Raw genomic sequence first — 18,459 nt, forward strand, 5'->3', positions numbered from 1 at the left:
ATTTAATTGGATCAGGCATATAGACAAAAGGAAACTTTTTCTAACTTGAACTTGGTGAATGTTCATGTTTTATTGCTTAAGTTGAAGAAAGTTGGTTATCGCATAGAAGGTTGTGTCATGTGACCTTTGATAACTTAGTAAAAATAAGCAAATTCAAGAAAGTAAGAGGCATTTCTAGTATAAAGAAACCAAAGGTTGGTCTATACAAGAATTATCAAATTGGTAAGATGTGAAAAACTAGCTTGAAAAGTAAGAACTATGAGTCTAAGGAAGTTTTAGAAATTGTGCATATTGATTTGTGTTAACCCATTGGAATTGAAAGCTATACTGGAGAAAAGTTCTTCATTCTTTTTGTTGATGATTACTCAAGAATGATAATTGTCATGTACTTAAGAGAGAAATCAAAAGCATTTGAGAAGTTCAAATGGTATTTGGCTAGAGTAGAAAAGGAAACAGGAAAAAGATTGAAATTTTTGAGGTCAAACAAAGGTCGTGAATTTGTCTCTCATGAGTTCAATAACTTTTGCATTGAAAGGGGAATCAAAAGATAGGTATCAACACTTGGAACTCCTAAGCAAAATGGAATAGCTAAAAGGAGGAATATATTTATCATGGATTGTGCAAGAACCTTAATGATTGAAAAGAACATTGCTATCACATATTGGAAGGAAGCTATCAACACTATAGTTCATACCTTGAATCGAGTAAAGTTGAAGAAGGACTCATTCAAAACCCTCTATAAGTTATGGTATGGCTATAAACCTAATGTAAGTTATCTAAAAATATTTGGAAGAAAATGTTACATTTTGAAAGAATCTAGAAAAGGTAAATTGTATATGAAGGGTGATGAAGGAATATTTTTGGGATATTCTTGCAAGAGTAAAACATATAGATGTTTGAATTTGTCTACTCAAAAAGTCATAGAAAGGGCACATGCGAAAGTTGATGAGTTCGCAGAAAGGGCTAAAGAAGAAAGAAAAAAGGAACTAGAACACTATAGGAGATTTGTTTTCATTGAACTTGATATAGTGCCAGACACACCTATCAATAAGGAATCTTCCACTCTCAAGTCTTCAGAAACTAAGTTATAGGAAGTTCAAACCATGATATAGGAACCTGAGTCACATTCTGATGCTATCGAGCCAATGCCCACCGAGTCTAAAGGACCTAAGTAGTAGACAGAATAGCCAAAACCTAAAGTTGAAGTGAAAGAGAATGAAAATGCAAAACATTCAAAAGGAAAGGAACCTATATTAGCCAAGTATGCCAGGAGACATCATACACTAGATCAGATCATTGGAGACAAATTTGAAAGTACTATGACAAGAAGTAAGTTGAAAGGTACTTTTCTACTTGCTAATTTTGAATGTATAATTGTCAAAGATGCATTAGAAAATGAAAGTTGGATTGAGGCTATGAATGAAGAAATAGAATCGGTAGAGAAAAACAAAAATGGACTCTTGTACCTAGGCCTAAAGATAAAAATGTGATTGGAGCTAGGTGGGCTTTTAGAAATAAGTTGAATGAAGATGGTAAGGTATCAAGGAACAAAGCTAGACTAGTATGCAAAGGATACTCTCAAGAAGAAAGAATAAATTATGGAGAGACTTTTGCTCCTATTGCAAGATTGGAAGGTGTTAGGACTCTACTTGCATATGCTACATACAAAGGATTTAAGGTTTATGAGATGGATGTCAAGTTAGCATTTCTCAATGGTATACTAGATGAAGAAGTCTAGATTCAAAAACTTAAATGTTTTTTTGATCCAGACAAGAAGGACATAGTCTAAAAATTACACAAAGCATTGTATGGTCTGAAACAAGCCCCTAGAGTATGGTATGAAAGATTGCATAACTATCTTATTTAGATTGGTTTTCACAGAACTAACGATAATAGTAGCTTGTATATCAATGATGGACTAGATAATAAGATTGTTTTGGCAGAAATATTTGTGGATGATACTTTGTTCACAAGGAATGATGATCTTTGCAAATAATTTTCAGAGCAAATGAACAACAAATTTGAAATGTCAATGTTTGGTGAGATCAAATTCTTTATTGGTCTTCAAATTCAATAGAGTAAGAATGGCATCTACATCACTCAATCTAAATACATCAAGGAGATACTAAATTTTTTTGGTATAGTAGGTTGTAAACTAGTTGGGACTTCTATGTGTACTGGACTGAAACTTACCAAGGATGATAAATCAAAGGTAGATTAGGCATTGTATAGATCTATGATTGGAAAGTTGCAATATGTAGTGGATACAAGGCCAGATATTTCCCTTGTAGTTAGTATTGTAGCAAGATTTTCAACAAAGTCAAGAGAAAATCACATGATGGCAATCAAAAGGATCATGAGATACTTAAAAGGCACCGACGATTATGGATTATGGTACAAATTTGGAGGTAATCTAGATTTGAAAGTGTTTATTGATGTAGATTGGGTAGGAAACATTGATGATAGAAAGAGTACAAGTGGAGGAGCTTTCTTTCTTGGAAAGAGGTTGGTTTCTTAAACAAGTAAAAATAAAAATTGTACATCCCAATCTACAGTTGAAGCAGTGTATTTTGTAGCAATAGTAAAAAGTTCTAATATTGTTTGGATCAAACAATCATTGGAAGGTATGAAGGAAGAAATAAAAGAACTTGTTGTTATATTTTGTGACAATACAAGTGCAATTAGTATATCTAAAAATCTAGTGATGCATTCAAAAATCAAGCACATTGCAATAAAGTATCACTTTGTTAGAGAATTGGTGTAGGATAAGGCGATCAGACTCGAATATGTCAATACAAAGGAAAAAATTGCTGATGTATTCACAAAGCATTTACCTAAGGATGCATTCTTGTATCTAAGAGGTAAGTAAGGGGTCATTACCCTATCTAAAGCTCACTAAAATGAAGTTTTAGTGATACATCAACAGGTACCAAGTTGAAGATCTTTTAGTTGATGTAGTACAGTCATAAGAATATTGCACATGAATCAGTACATAAGGTACATTGTTCTTCATTTGGTTTGTGTTGTCTTTGGCATGTGTTGTCAAAGAGGGAGAGTATACTATGATATCTTTCTGAAATTTGAAGTTGTTTATGAAGAGTTTGATGTTTGCAAAGAAGTTATGTAATTCCTTCACAGAGGGAGATTGTTGTATTTGAGAAGTTTTTGAACATTCTATTAGAAAAAGACTTGTTCTCAAATTTTATTTTGCTATGACATGTTGTGTTGCCATCAATGCCAAAGAGGGAGATTATTGGATACAATTGATCAATTGCGTGTTGTCTTTAATGTTACACAAATGTCATATCAGTTATCAGATAGAGTCTACTAAGCTCAAAAATTTAGCAAAGTGAATTACAGAGTCTACTGAGCTCACTTAGGTGCTAAAAGATTTTATGGAAAAAGATAGTTTCTACTGAGCTCACAAGGTCAGTGAAGGAAAGTTAGTTCTTACCAAGTTCACTTGATCTCCAAAGGATTTTGTAGAGTTTGCAATGTTTACCAACCTTTTCTTGGTTAACACTAGAAATCATTTTTGGAGCAGCATTTAATGAGCAGGATCAACAAATGAAGGATTTCATTGTTTTGGGAAATAAAGTAAATGTGTCGACTTGACAATTTGTAATGTATAAATAAAAGGTCAAGTTGTGAATTCAAATGTATGAATGAGTAACGAGCGAGTATGCAGGTGAGATAATTGTGTGAAGAGGAAGGTGTGAGAAAATTTTGAAGAAGGATCAGATATCCTTTAGGAGCAGCAAAGTTGTATTCGATTAGTGAGGATCTATTGAAGCAGAAGAAAGATTTGTAACAAAAAAGTTTAGCTGCATCTCATTTAGGTTACTTCATTGTTACTTTTTCATCATTGTAGCAGTGGTTTGTAAATATCTTAATAGAGTTGGTTTAACAACCATTTTGTAAATCCTCTAACAAGGTGGATAGTTCTATTGAATTGTTCTAAAGTCCTCTAGCAAGGCCACTCCTAGCAAGGTGATTAAATCCTCTAATAGGGTCAGACCTAACAGTCAATTTTGTAACCTTTAATAGGGTTGGCTCCTAATAGTGCTCACTTTAGAAGAGTGAAAATTAGTAGCTAGTTACTTGGTGGTTTCTCCCATATTGGGTTTCCACGTTAAATCTGGTGTCTCTTATGTTTATGTTTTTTTTTTTTTACATGCATGTTAATGATTCTGAATGCTTAAAGATCAGTAATAAGTTAATCTGCTGAGTTAAAACATTTTTTTGTGTGGCTATTGAGTGATAGTAGTAACTAGTTATTTAAGACATCTAAGGGATCTATGGATTTGTTTTTGTGGTAATTGATTCACCCCCCTCTTATTTACTCCATCTATATTTCCAACACACATTCCAAAGTTTCCATATCTACCTAATAAACTACATTCTTAGGATTTGTTATTGGAATTATCTCTAGCTACATTAAATTTATCACTATTTATATATTTTGGAGGATAATTATTTTTTTTAGTGTGGAGCCTGATTAGTCCCTAAGTGGGAGATTATTAGATTGTGGTGACTAATCAGGAAAGTACTATACATACTCCATAATTTTTCGGGGTTCAGGGCCATGGCTGATGTTGTAGCTGACATATGGCTGACATATGGTCAAAATGTTGTAACCCTAAAATAGGATAAAATACTTGTATAAAAGGGTTTAGGGTTAGGTATTTTTCATTTTTATGTTGTGATACAAAATTGCTTCTTGTGGCAGTATTGAGCTATAAGGGATTACATATTGTAATAAGGTTGTAATCACTAGATTGTAATAAGATCAGACATGCTATTTGGTGGATGTAGCCTAGGGATTGGGTGAACCACATTAAATCTTGGTGCATTGTGTTCATTTTTGTGTGATCTATTATTTTTTTGTTATTGGTTATATTTGCATGTAGTTTTTATTTATGTCTGTGGTTTAATCCTAACAAGTGGTATCAGAGCGAAGTTGTCTTTCAGTTATCCTTTGTAGGAAATTTTCACAGATAAGAAGGAGTCTCACGGTTGAGTCGGAGCGATGGAAGATGAGGATAAGCTGAGGGTTGATAGGTTTAATGGGCATAATTTCCAGTTATGGAAGATGAAAATGGTAGATTATCTTTATTAGAAGGATTTATGGAAGCCATTGGAGGGCAAAGCCAAGAATCAAGGATCTATGTCAAATGATGAATGAGATCTTTTGGATAGAAAGCCAATCGAAAGCATTCAGTTATGCCTAGCTCCATCAATGGCATTTAATATTACAAAAGCAAAGATGATAGAAGAGTTGACGAAAACCCTTGCGACATTGTATGGAAAGCCCTCTGCTTCAAACAAAGTATTTCTCATGAAGCATTTATTTAATATGAAAATGGCAGAAGGAGGATTTTTTGTAGATCATTTAAATGAGTTTAATAGTATTACTAGTCAATTATCTTCTGTGGGTATCAATTTTGATGAAGAAATTAGGGCTCTCTTGATTTTGTGTTCTTTTCCTAAAAGCTAGAATAGCTTGGTAATGGTTGTGAGTAATTCTATTCCTCGATCTAGTACCCTAAAATGTGAAGATTTGATCGGTGTTGTTTTGAGTGAGGAAACTTGTAGGAAATCCTCAAGTGGATCTACCTCAGGAAGTGCTTTGAATGCACAAAGCAGTGGCAGAACAACTGAGAGAGGAAATAACTCTAGAAATCATGGGAAATCAAGAGGAAAGTCAAAGGGGAAGAGGTCTCAATCAAGAGGACCAAATGACTGTATACAATTTTTTGGAAAGATGACTAATCATTGAGGCTCATTAGTAGTCATTTTTAAATCAGCTTAAATATATTTTAACACTTGTAATTTAATTATATATGAGACTATTATTGTAGGATCTATTTGTGTGCATGTGGATTTCTAGTCATATGTAACAATTTATGCTTATATTCATTAATGCACATATTTATAAATTCTTATGTGGCATTGATGATTATGCTACATGAATAAGCATGGCATTACATATTTTTTTTAGATCATAGTATAGGGTGCACTATATATAAGAATTTGTCATTCTATTCTATGATGAATGTATCCATGATGAATAGATGATGTTAATGAAAAATACTATTGGAAGGATGTCCCTAATATTATTTTCTTTTCATTATACTCAATTATTCAATAAAGGCTATCAAAAAAGTGAGGAGAAAAAAATGTGACAAAAATAATATGCAAAATATAAACAATAATTAAAATAGTGTGCTTCTCTTAGACTAATCTTATTGTATCCAGACGATGGAATCAGTTTGATATAGGTTAGAACCAAATGATTTTATGTACTACAACAAGAATTGAAAACATGTTAGCTAAAAAGGAATGCACTATTTCTCACTAGAGCCATATGCTCTCAATGGTCTTAGACAACAACATCATAAGATGAGACATCGTGTTACAAAAGAACAACCCAAAAATAAAAATCAAGTTACAAAGCCCCTCATCATCTCTATAATTGAAGACATCTTACAAAATCACAACTTCTCTCATTAAAGATGTTCTAGAGAAATGTTTTTAGGAGGATCCAAGGTATAGGATAAATATTAAATCATAAAAATAATGTAATGTTTTCCCCCTTTTAAAATTTTTTCTTTAGTTTTATGGAGTCATATTTAATAGTTAGAGTTTTAAATAAGAAAAAAATAGTCACACCATATTTTCATTATTATTGCTTATTTTAGGTCATGTGGTCACAAAAATTGATCCTAAGGACTATAGTTTAGAAATAAGATGATTGAAAATATATAATTTAACTGAAAATCACAAGCAGCTTGAAAGATATTATTGCTTTTATCCCAAAATATTTATCCAATAAGACATAAAACTCAAAATTGAATACATTAGAGGACCCAAAAAGGTTTGAAATCTCAACATATATAGATATGTGATGTCACAAACCTCTATAGAAGTTTTAAAATAAAAAATTATATAATAAAATGGATATCTAAAGTATAATTTATGGCTTCCAAAAATTGTTCCATCAAGACTCAAGTATCAGCGAAAAAGTGAAGAAAGAGGACAATAACATAGGTGCGAACTTGAACTAATGAATCACTATTTCTAAAAATGGATAATTTTCACTTTATAAAATATTCTAAGGATCTTATTAGTGCTACATATACAAGGATAAGGGATGGTTTCATGAATATATTCCAAAAGTGTAGATTTTGGCTATGATTGTAATAAGAAGTCCTATGTCGTTGTAGCAAGTTATTTTCTAGAATTTTTTAATATGAATTTATTTCATTGAGGATAATAAAAATAAAGTATTTATTTATTTATTTTTCAATGAATAGACCATTTCCATTAATTAAAATTTAAGGATACATACTTAAAGTTTTTATTTTATTTTTGTTTAAATATTCATTATATTCTAGGTGTTTACTAAAATAAGGGGACTACCCTTAAACAAACATAGAAACTAGGTCACTAAATATCAAACCAAAAAGAAAATAAAGACTTTAAAAAATGGATACTAGGTTTCATGTTGAGTTTTTCCTATCACATTTTATGTTTTTGTTTTGATGTATATTTGTCATTTTTGGTCATGATGTTTATCTTTTCTTAACTTATAATTTATTTAAAGTTTAAAGTTGTATACATGATTATCTAATAAGTGTCTCCAAATCCATCAAATAAGTTTCTTTATTGTGAAGTATCATTGAATTTTAAACATCGATTAATGGTGTATTTAAGATATAAAGTGAGGTGAGGTGAGGTACAAAGGTGAATTTCCTTTAACCACAAGATGTAAAGGATCCCAACCCACCACTAAGTCAAAGAGATTCTACTTGACAAAAATAGAACTATCTTATTATGAATGTGTTTGAAAATTATTCTTTCCTTTGATGTATTATACAAATGGATATTCTGAGGATTTCTATGAATTTCTTGCCATCTTGTGTATTTGTGAGGACCTATCATATTTTGCAATTCTTTTAGCAAGGAAATTAGTCTAGCCTCCTTAAGAGGATGTTGACACTTTGCATACACGTATTATGAATGGTGGCATTCATATATTTCAAAGTTACACATACTTGACTTATGTCCTCATGTATATTTAATTGATGCCTCTATCTCATTTTCTACACAACACATATAGATGTTATTGTAAATGAGCTCCATGCTCCCTCTCTCTTTATTTCTTAGGCTTTTCCTAATTCATAATATCATGATTTTTCTTTTCTTTTCCCCTTCAAAATGATTGTGTCTCCTTGTTAGCTCTTTAGGTGCAAGATCCTAGTGTTTGGTTTCCTCATGGTAACATTTTCTTCATTGTCTTGCTCTCTTGGGTTTTCATATTTTGTTGCTCCGTTTACTTTTCCTTTCAGCATGGTGAAACTATATATGATCTATGGAGATGTAAAATAGCAGTAGCCATGTTGAGAAAGCAAGGTTTCTACTATGATACGATATTGAAGTGAGATTACATAACATAACTATAGAGGAGGGTGGGGAAAACACTCTACAAATTGTAGGATTTCTCCAATTTTCACCATGATACTTTCCATAGATACCATCAAAGTGCTTTTTACCATAGGATGTATAATATTTCACTTTATTTATTTTTCTTAATATTATGATTTTTATATTTTAGGAAGTTTTACATATTTTTTGATATTTTCAATAATTTTGAAGGTGGCACTCTTAGAAGGTCATGCTCAAACATAAAATGGTTCATGTTATTGATTCGATTATCTAGCGCACCACCCATAAAGTTAGATGATTTATTGTTATAGGCTAGGGTTGGCGTTACACCAAAAGATTGACCTATTAATGCCTGATATAACCACTAGACTTATAGAACAAAGGAAGTAGTTAAGCCATGTCATGAATTTTGAAGGGGAACATTAATGGTTAGTCCAAAAACCCCCACTAGCATTACTTGAGAAGATTTGAACCTATGACCAAGCTTTGATACCACTTGTTACAAGCTAGGATTGTCATTGCACCAAAAGATCGACTTGTTAATGCTCAATACAACAACTAGATTTATAGAATGCAAGAGTTAGTTAAGCCATGTCATGAATCTCAAAGGGGAACATTGGCAGTTAGTCCAACATTTATATGCTCCTAACTCAAACACAATAATGGTATTCTATGGACTGAGATAATTAGGTTTGAACTTGTCCTTATTTTCTTTTTCTTGGTAGTTTCATGGATTCTCTTTCATGAAAAGATTGCTAATGAGAAACTTATGTGTCTTCGCCCAATTATTATATATTTGACACATATAGTTTTAGTAAGCTCAGATATGGTTAAATGTATTCTATCGATATTCATCTAGTAACTTTAATTTTCACAAGTGACAAATGTGTTAGTCTTCATCACTTATTAGATGACATAAATAGATGCATAGGAAATAGGAGTCCACCCAATGGAAGTTCAAACATTCATGTGATAAGCCCAATAGGCATAGTTGAGTTGGATGTGTTATTTGTAATAAACATAATAAATTGTCTTCTTAAGGATTTTTAGTATCTTTTTATTAGATTCTTCATCTTAACTATTTCCATAATGATGCTAGACAAGGAATTTGTCACAAAGTTTGTGAACATCCTAGTTATCCTAGACTAACCACAAGAATTTGAGCACTAGCTAGCATAATACTCCAACAAGGATAGTTATTGAATGTAAGGAATGGAAATTTTTGCCCCAATAAGTACTAAAAATTAAATAGGATCATTTTTATATCATCAAATATTATGACACTCATTAGATGATTTTTTTTTATCAATGGTAGGAACTAAATATTAGAGACATGGCCCTGAAGTAACTAATCATTATGATATATTATAGGATAATTAATTTAGATTTCTATATAGCTTATACAATTTATATCAATCGAAATTAGCCATGTATTAAATATTGTGGAGAATCTTAGAGTTTTAATTTTTCTTTAAATAAATTATCGAGTGGCTTTAATATTTCTAAAGTAAAATTTGTTAAAATGTTGGCATTTTAGGTTGCCTTAAATCTTGAATGAATAGCTAAATATGAATTCTAAAATTTCAAAGACTAGCCAATTGACCAATGTTAGCAGCTAAAAAAATTTACTTCATATACATCAATAAGATATATTGGAAAGGATTAAATTTGGCAAAAAGATGTTAACTTCTTAGATTCCAAAGGCTAAGTCCAAGAATTTGATGTGGAATTCAACTCAATTAACAACAAGAGCATCACTCTATGTGAAACAAGAACATAAGTTGGAAAAGACCTAGTTGGTTTCTCTAGTTAATAATCAAATAAAGAGAAATCAACTAGCTAAAAAAGTTTCCAATCCCAACAATAATATCTTCATCACATAATTCTACTAAGATCCTTTAGAGGTTGATCCATGTGAAGATAACACTAGGACAATAATCCTAATGGTCAAAACCCAAACACATAAAATGATGTATTTCTTGCTAATGAACTAAGGCCTAAAGGAATGGATTTGGAAATACTATTTATGGAAATAAAAGGAGAAGAAAAAAACCCTTTAGGAAGAACAAAAATGAACATGCTACTTTAAACTTCTCATTGATTAGCTACCATTTCATTTAGAAATATAATACTAATCTTTCATCCTATAAATCTACCAAACAAGGAGTTATCCATTTTAGAATTGTACTATCTAATGTATGGCCTATAATCCTTAAACATGTTACAAACTCAAAATGTTCAATAGAAGAACCAGTTGTACAAAAATGTTTCCCTTCATTAAAAAGGTGCTTCCATGTCCTAGAAGGTTCATCACAAAAGAAATATTCAAATGAAGGGAGAGGACCAACTTCCTTACCTTTAGGAAAGACAATCTTCTCATTTGTTGCAACTTTATTCTTCATGGAAGTGTAATGAGGAATAGAGGGAAGGACCCATTATTGCTGAAGGGGATCAATACATCAAATAGGGTGTTACCATCCACTAATTTTTTATATACAATCTTAGAATAGGAGAGCACCATGAACCTTTACGTACACACTTGAAGGTTTATTCCTACTACAAGAAGAGCTTGTTCTAAAATTTTCTAAAATATTTTGAAGTTTAGTTTAATTTAGGGCTAAATAATTGAAATCCACGAGTAAGAAAATAATTATTCTTTTTGTTAATGTATATTTTGCATCTATGTATTCATTCTAAAATGGGAGCGATATAATTCGTGTCTCTACAATAATATAATTTTCTTTATTGATTTAATATGTCTTTGTTATACTTTCTAGGCTATGCATTTGAAAGTAACTCCATAAGATACTTTGTATGACATAACATAATATGCTGTCTTGGGTGAATAAAAGAACTACAAATAGCAATATGCACCCTTAAAATAAATTTTAAGCACTAAAATAAAGTTAAACTAGATGTGAAAGAACAAGATAAAATAAACACAAGCAAATACTTTTAAATACAAATATATAGTATAAAATGTTTATAAAATGTTTAAATGTGTCTTCAATAGATCTATGACAACTAGCAAATGGATAAGAGTAGTGCAAATTCAAAATTTGAGACTTTAGAGTCAACTGTACCACCACCAAAATCTTAAGTTACAATCATAAAGATATCAAAGAAATGTAAATGATGAATCCAATAATTAATAGATGCATTGGAATAATTATGTAGAATTTTATACCAAATGCACACTCTAATTACTTTCATGTATGAGACGAGCACATCGAATCTGTAGATAAACAAACGAACTCAATTTTATATAGGATAACCAATATATGTCATCATTATAACAATATTTACTAATAAAAAATAATATGAGATTACCTTCATCTTGGTGTCGCGATCTATAAAAACTGCATGTGATGACCTGGAAATTTGATTTACGGATACGAATCAAACATAAACATGAACGGAGAAGATTTTAGTGGCCAAATGCTCCCTGGCCCAAGGAAACAAGCATGCCTAGTGCGTTGCTTTAGATGATGTTGCCATATGAAAAAGAAATTGGAAGTGATCGATGTGCCTAAAGCGTTTCTTACTTTCTCTTGCTATGGATGCGATGTAAGTTCACAGTAGTGGCATATTTCCGACAGAGTCTGAGTAGCGTGGAAAAATCAAGGAACGCACATATAGGTAATGCGCTGCTTTAGGAGATTCTGCCGTATGAAAAGGAAATCGAAGTGATTGAAAAGCTTAAAGATTTTCTTAATTTTTATAGTCATGTTTACATGGCCCACCATAGGAAAAACCTTTTGGAAGTGATTGGAATTTTTGTCGGAAAATTATTATCATCGATTATAGGATTGACAAATTGTTTTTGATGAATAGTCTTTTTTAATTAATAAAATTTACTAAGATTACAATTCACAAAAAAAGGGTCGGGGGATACAGGATCACCCCACGAATGAGTTCAAACGGCCGAAGCCGGAATAAACAACATGGCCTCAGCCAGAAACTATAAACTATTTATCAAAAAAAAAAATAAAAATAAAAAAATTTAACAACCTCAGGCTGCCAAGGTAGTACCAGCAGAGGGAGGATGATCATCTTTATTAGGAAATTCCCACGCATCAGTGGGATTGTGAGGCGGACTGGGAACAGTCCAGCCGTCAGCAGCATCAACAGGATCTAGGGTAGTCGTAGTCTTCGCATCCTTCTTGTCTGGCCGCGGAGGAGAAATTGCCAAGGCCAACCGAGGAAACTTGCCACAGTGCGCCCGTCCAGGGGGAGGAGTAAGAGACCGGCCAGAAGCCAGCCCAGGGGGGGGAGCCGGGGACCAGCCAGAACCACCACGTGGTGGGGATGCAGAGCGGTGCCTCCAACTCCCATGACCACTGCTGGGAGAGTGGTGGCGGGGACCTTGGGAGTGTGGCGTGTGTGAAGAGCGGCCAGAGGACTGGCGTCGGGAATGGCGACTGCGAGACGAGGAGGCATCGGCCGAGGCATCCGGAGGCACACTGGCAATTATGCAAGGAGCATTGCCTCAATGATTTAACAATTCCTGTAAGTGTGCAACCTCCAGAGCAACTTTATTAGCTTGCACCTGTATCTACATAATGACATTGTTACAAATGCATGTCTTAGTGTACATTGCAATTTTAACATCCAAAAAACTGTGAGTGAATAAAACTGCATTCTTATATTTCCATAGAGAAAACAAAATTTTCATCATGAAAGTATGCCAAATCTGGGATAACTTTCGAGGAAATCTAGGGGAATCACCCAGCAAGATCGTGTGCCATGAAAAAGTTTTGGGCCTGAAAGGCTTGAAAAAATCATGAATCCAGTGCCAATAATTCTGAGCACGCTTGCAGAACCAAAAAATATGCAAAAAGGACTTAGGTTGGCCACATAAAGGGCATCTGGGATCAGGAACCCCAATGTGCTTGAGCCGAGGCCCCAGGGGAAGACCTTGGAAGGCAAGGCACCAAGCAAAGTGTGCAATCTTAGGTTCTGTAATGGCACTCCAAATGGTGTCGAACCGTTTTCTCCATTGAGAAAGCGAAGAATGCAAATGCCACTGTTGATTAAGTGTGTCCACCATCGGAAGGTGGGGCAAAAGCCATCTGTATCCCATATTAGGCTTATAATTGGTAAATGGAGTGGCATGAAACCACTTCCAATCATACCACCAAGGATGAACAGACTGAATCCCCACTTTATGAAGTAAGTGCACAGGGATGGAAGACAATAGAAGGTCATAAGTCTGGCGATCGGCATGAACAAGGCGGTATTGAACTTGCATATCCTCCCATGACCTGAAATTCATGGTGACTCTTGAAAAAATGTCCTTGGTAGTGCGGATGCCACGTTTAAACAAACGCAGAGCACTGGCACCTTGAGTCTTGGCAAGAGGAGTACCCTGGAAGGAAAACAAGGGAGACCACCAAATGTTCTGTTGATTTAAGGACAACCCATTGCGAAACTCATAACCAACCCAACGAAGCCAAGGTTTAACAGCTTCCCAGGCTTTCCAGATGCTCTTTATAACAAAAGAGCCCTGTATGACCATTGGTTCACGCATAGTGAGAAGGGTCTGAAAACCAATCCCCTTCTACGCCGGTCTGTTAGCCGGGAAGCCTGAAGAGATGCAATGCCTAACAAGAATTTTCCAGGCTTCATCTCCAAAAATAGCTTTGATAATCCATTTAGCAAAGAGGGCAAGGCCCTGCTTCCGAGTGGAAAGTAGGCCGAGACCCCCAGATTCCTTTGGGAGACAACAGAAATCCCAAGCAACTCTGTGAAAACTATGATGGTCAGAACCAGAGGCCCAAAGAAAATCTCTGATCATACATTCTAATTTGAGACAGGAAGCTTTGGAGGGAGCCCAACAAGAAGAATAATACACATGGGTGGCAGCCAAAATCTTAGAACGAATCTGGAATTTACCAGCAAGAGAAAGCGGCTTAGTGATCCAATAATCAAGATTTTTGCTAATCTTTGTAAGCACAACATTCCAAAGTTCCACAGGGGAAGACTGTAAAGCAAAGGGAATGCCAAGAAAGCAGAAGATTTCTCCATGAGTAACCCATTTCCATTGAAATTGGCTGAGCCAAGGTGGAGCTGGTAAAAAAGACTGTCGGTAGCAGAGCGTTTTATGCCATTGAATGGCAGAGCCAGAGGCTTGACAAAAACTGTCCAGACAATTTAAAGCATTTTTGATGTTTTCGTCATCTTCAAGAAGAGTAAGAAAAGAATCATTAGCAAAATGACCATTCACTAACTGGGAGGAAGAATCAGGCAAGGAAATGCCATGGACCAGTCCTGAAGACATAGAGTGAGGAAGTAAATAACCAAAACCTTCAGCAGCAAGGACATAAAGCGCTAGAGCTAGCGGACAACCTTGTCTGTTGGAACGCAAAAGTCCAAAAGCTTCAGATTGCGAATTATTGATGGTGATGCAAGCATTAGCATCACCAAAGAGCATCTCCACAGACTGAAGGAAATTGGGAACAAAACCCAGAGCCTGAAGCATAGCCAAAATGAAAGGCCATTCAATGCAATCATAGGCTTTAGCAAAATCTATCTTTAAAAAGATAGCCTACTGCTTGGACTTACGGGCCCATTCCATACCTTCCTAGACAGCAATGATGTTGTCAAGAATATACCTGGATTTGATGAAGCAAGTTTGTTCAGGCAGCACAATTAGAGGAAGCATATGCCGGATTTTTAGAGAGAGCGCCTTAGTAATGATCTTATAAGACACATTCAGGAGGGTGATGGGCCTCCAGTTGTAGATGTCCTTAGGATCACCAGCTTTAGGTATGAATTTAATATTGCCTTTATTTATGATTGCTCCTAAGCTTTTAGAATGGTATGCTTCAAGATAGACTTTGTGCAGATCAGGACCAATTTGCTCCCAAAGATGTTTGTAAAATTCATAGGGAAATCCATCACACCTAGGGGATTTTTCATCCGCCATGGAGTAAATTGCCTCTCTAAGGTCTTGGAGGGAAAGAAGTTTCTCATAGAAAGCGCGTTGCTCAACCGCGAGGTAGTTTGGAGTAACAGTAATACACTTTCTGAGAGCCTCCTCCTGAGCAATCGAATGGCCCTGCGAAGCAAAGATGTTCTCATAGTGAAGAACAAAAGCTTGCAGGATGTCAGGCAGACTAGAAAGAACATCAGTTCCCTATTTTATCTTTTTAATCTCAACATTGGTATGATGGGCTCGGAGAGCCTGGAAGAACTCCTTCAAGGCTTTGTCGCAAACCTCCAACCAGTGGAGACGGGCTTTGATTTGAGCTCCTCGAGCAACATAGTTATCAGCAATTTTCTTTTCATGGCGAAGCTTGGCAAGCTGAATTTGTAGATCCACATCAAAGGGGTTGAAGGTGAGTGCTTTAGAGGCTTTTTTGAGGGCAAGGGTGTTGGCTTCATAAGACCATTTTCTGAAAATTGCCAGCTGACGCCCGTAGATGTGCAAAAATCGAACCGTTCTGGTAATGGCGTCATTCCACTATTGAATCCAACCTCAATGGGAATGTGGATGTGGTTCCAAATTCTAGACACGTTGTATGTGGGAGATGGTGGAAGCATGCAACAACACAGACGTGTTGAGGAAGAATTGAGACTTGGCCACTTTGGGGACAGCTGTTTGCCAAAAAATGGCAAAATAAATGGGATAGTGGTCTGACAACGTCACATCTATCAGGGGAATGATAGGTAGATCACGATCTTCAGAAAAGGAAAAAAAAGATTGTGCCGAGATCATAGCATGATCAAGATGTTTCAATATGCGGTCAGGATCAGCTCAAAAATTGGACCAAGTGTGCCAGGCCCCACTATCATGGTGGTGACTACTATTGGGATAAAAAAGGCTCAATTTATGACGCATGTAAAACCAGGCTTCTCTTTCCCCAGTTGTCCAACGGAAAGGCAGAATGCCATCCTTTTCAGAGGCCACTTCAACCATATTGAAGTCCCCACACAGGACCCAAGTAGCTGGCGGCAAGTTGTCAGCAAGCCAAACCCACATTTGTGCCCTTTCCACAACATCATTGGAGGCATAAACATTAATGACTCCAAAAGAATGATTGTTAATGGAAAGCAAAAGCCAAATAATACAGTGTGTGGGCTCAGAATCATGCGAGATAATAGAAGAATGAAGGCGAGGTGATAGGAGAGTAACTACACCACCTTGACCAGCTTCATGCTGAGAAGAAAAAATGACACTATCCTGCCAAATGATGCAGCATGCAACAGAAAGCATGAAATCAGAAATCTTAACTTCTTGCAGGCAAAGAAAATCTAAATTCCCAAGTCTATAACGGGTATCCTGGACATAGAACGTTTTGGGGAGGTTTGTAAGACCTTGAACATTCCAAGAGAGGAAGTTCGTGAGAACTCTTCTATATCATCCTCATTCTCCAGAGAGGATTAAGTATTCTGCAAAAAGGTAGAAATCGGGTGGAAGTCAGACAGGAAATCCTCTAGACTTACAGCCTGCCGTTTTACCCTTGATATCTCCACACGTCCAGGAGAACTGCGAGAACACCTTGTTGTTGGTGGTACTATGGAAGAGACTGCAAGAGGAGAACGAGCCCCAGCCAAGGACGAGGCCCTAGCGTCCACCTTAATCCCCTGTGAACTAGCAAGGTTTGAAACCTGTGAAACTGGAACAAGTGCAATGGAAGCCGCTGGCATCTCCACGCTAGTAGGCACTGACACTTCGGTGGAAGCAGGAGGAATCACGGTAACTGTCGCATAGGATGGCTTAGGGGCCAAAGGATTCAAGGCAGGCTTGCCCTTGTGCCCAACAGTAACCCATTCTTCTTTTTTTCCTTCGACCTATTTGACAGGCATCGCTTTAGGCTGGGGTTTGACCCTAGGCATAGCCAAAGGGCAATCCCTGATCTTGTGTTTCGTAGAATGGCACCTATAACAGGTGTTAGGTAGGTTCAAGTAAAGCACCTTCTGTGAGAAGGCTTGAGCGCCAATCTGGATTTCCACAAAATCCTTGAGATCTTTAGAAAGATCAACTTCAATGCAAACACGTCGCTGAGGGCGAGCATTAAAAAATTTCTCTGGCTCCTTGGTAACAACTTTGCCAAGGGCTTGGGCAATAGACTCAATAAAAGGCGAGCATGGCAAGGGTAGACTTGGGTAAAAGCGTAGATCTGTGTCACCGTTTGTGATACAAAAACCTATTTTGGTCAAATCTCATTTCTCTATCAAAACTCAATTTTAAAAAAAAACTAAAAATACCCTTTTATAGATTTCAGATTCAATATCATCATTATATAAATTTTTGAGTGTTTTGATTAGTTATAATATGTTATAATCTCAAAATATTATAAGTCAATATTTCAACATTTCAGAAGATGCTCTCTCAAAAAATGATAAAAAATAGTAAATCATATCAAAAAAATAAAAAATATATATTTATCACTAGAGGAGAGAATCCTCTTTATGAATATGTAATTTATTTTCAAGAAGGTATAGATTTGATAGGGAAGTTTTGATAGGAGGAGAAAACTATTGGATTCTGACAAGGTCGAACTTGAGTACCTATAACAAAGAAAATATACATCAAAAATAATTATTTCTATTTTTGTGCACTAGCTATACATGTCATCTATAAAATATTTTCAAATTAGAACAAAAAAAGGTGATTTGCACATACTTGTTTGATGGGAACTACATCCTATATTTTTTATAGTTAAAAAAGGGACTTCAAAATAAAATAAAATGAATAAATTTTTAGTCAAAAAAATTATAAAAATTATAGGCATAAAATTCATACAATTTTACACATTTCATTAGTTTACATCATCTTCATATTTTAAACACAAATACCATTTTTTTTGTCATTAATGTTGAACTGTCACATTCTGATATCACATTTCTTTATAAAAGGTGACACAGGTTTGTGCTTTTACCCACCTAGGAATTTGACCCAAACAGGAACCCTAAGCTTTTTATCATCCGAGACAGAGAAGTTTCGAGACCATTTCTGAAAAACAAGCAGAGAGGAATGCACAGACCAAGGGTCGTTGGTAAAAA

At 35.1% G+C, this 18,459-nt stretch overlaps 1 pseudogene; it reads right to left on the reverse strand.

The window, feature by feature from the left end:
• The window catches only part of LOC149543636 (uncharacterized), a 54,963-nt pseudogene extending 39,054 nt beyond the window's left edge, over nt 1–15,909 (reverse strand).
• Nucleotides 15,910–18,459: the final 2,550 nt, after the last annotated feature.

Source organism: Cupressus sempervirens, chromosome 8 (genome assembly GCF_028749045.1).
Source record: "Cupressus sempervirens isolate cs-2001-9-10 chromosome 8, ASM2874904v1, whole genome shotgun sequence".
Classification (NCBI taxonomy): domain Eukaryota; kingdom Viridiplantae; phylum Streptophyta; class Pinopsida; order Cupressales; family Cupressaceae; genus Cupressus; species Cupressus sempervirens.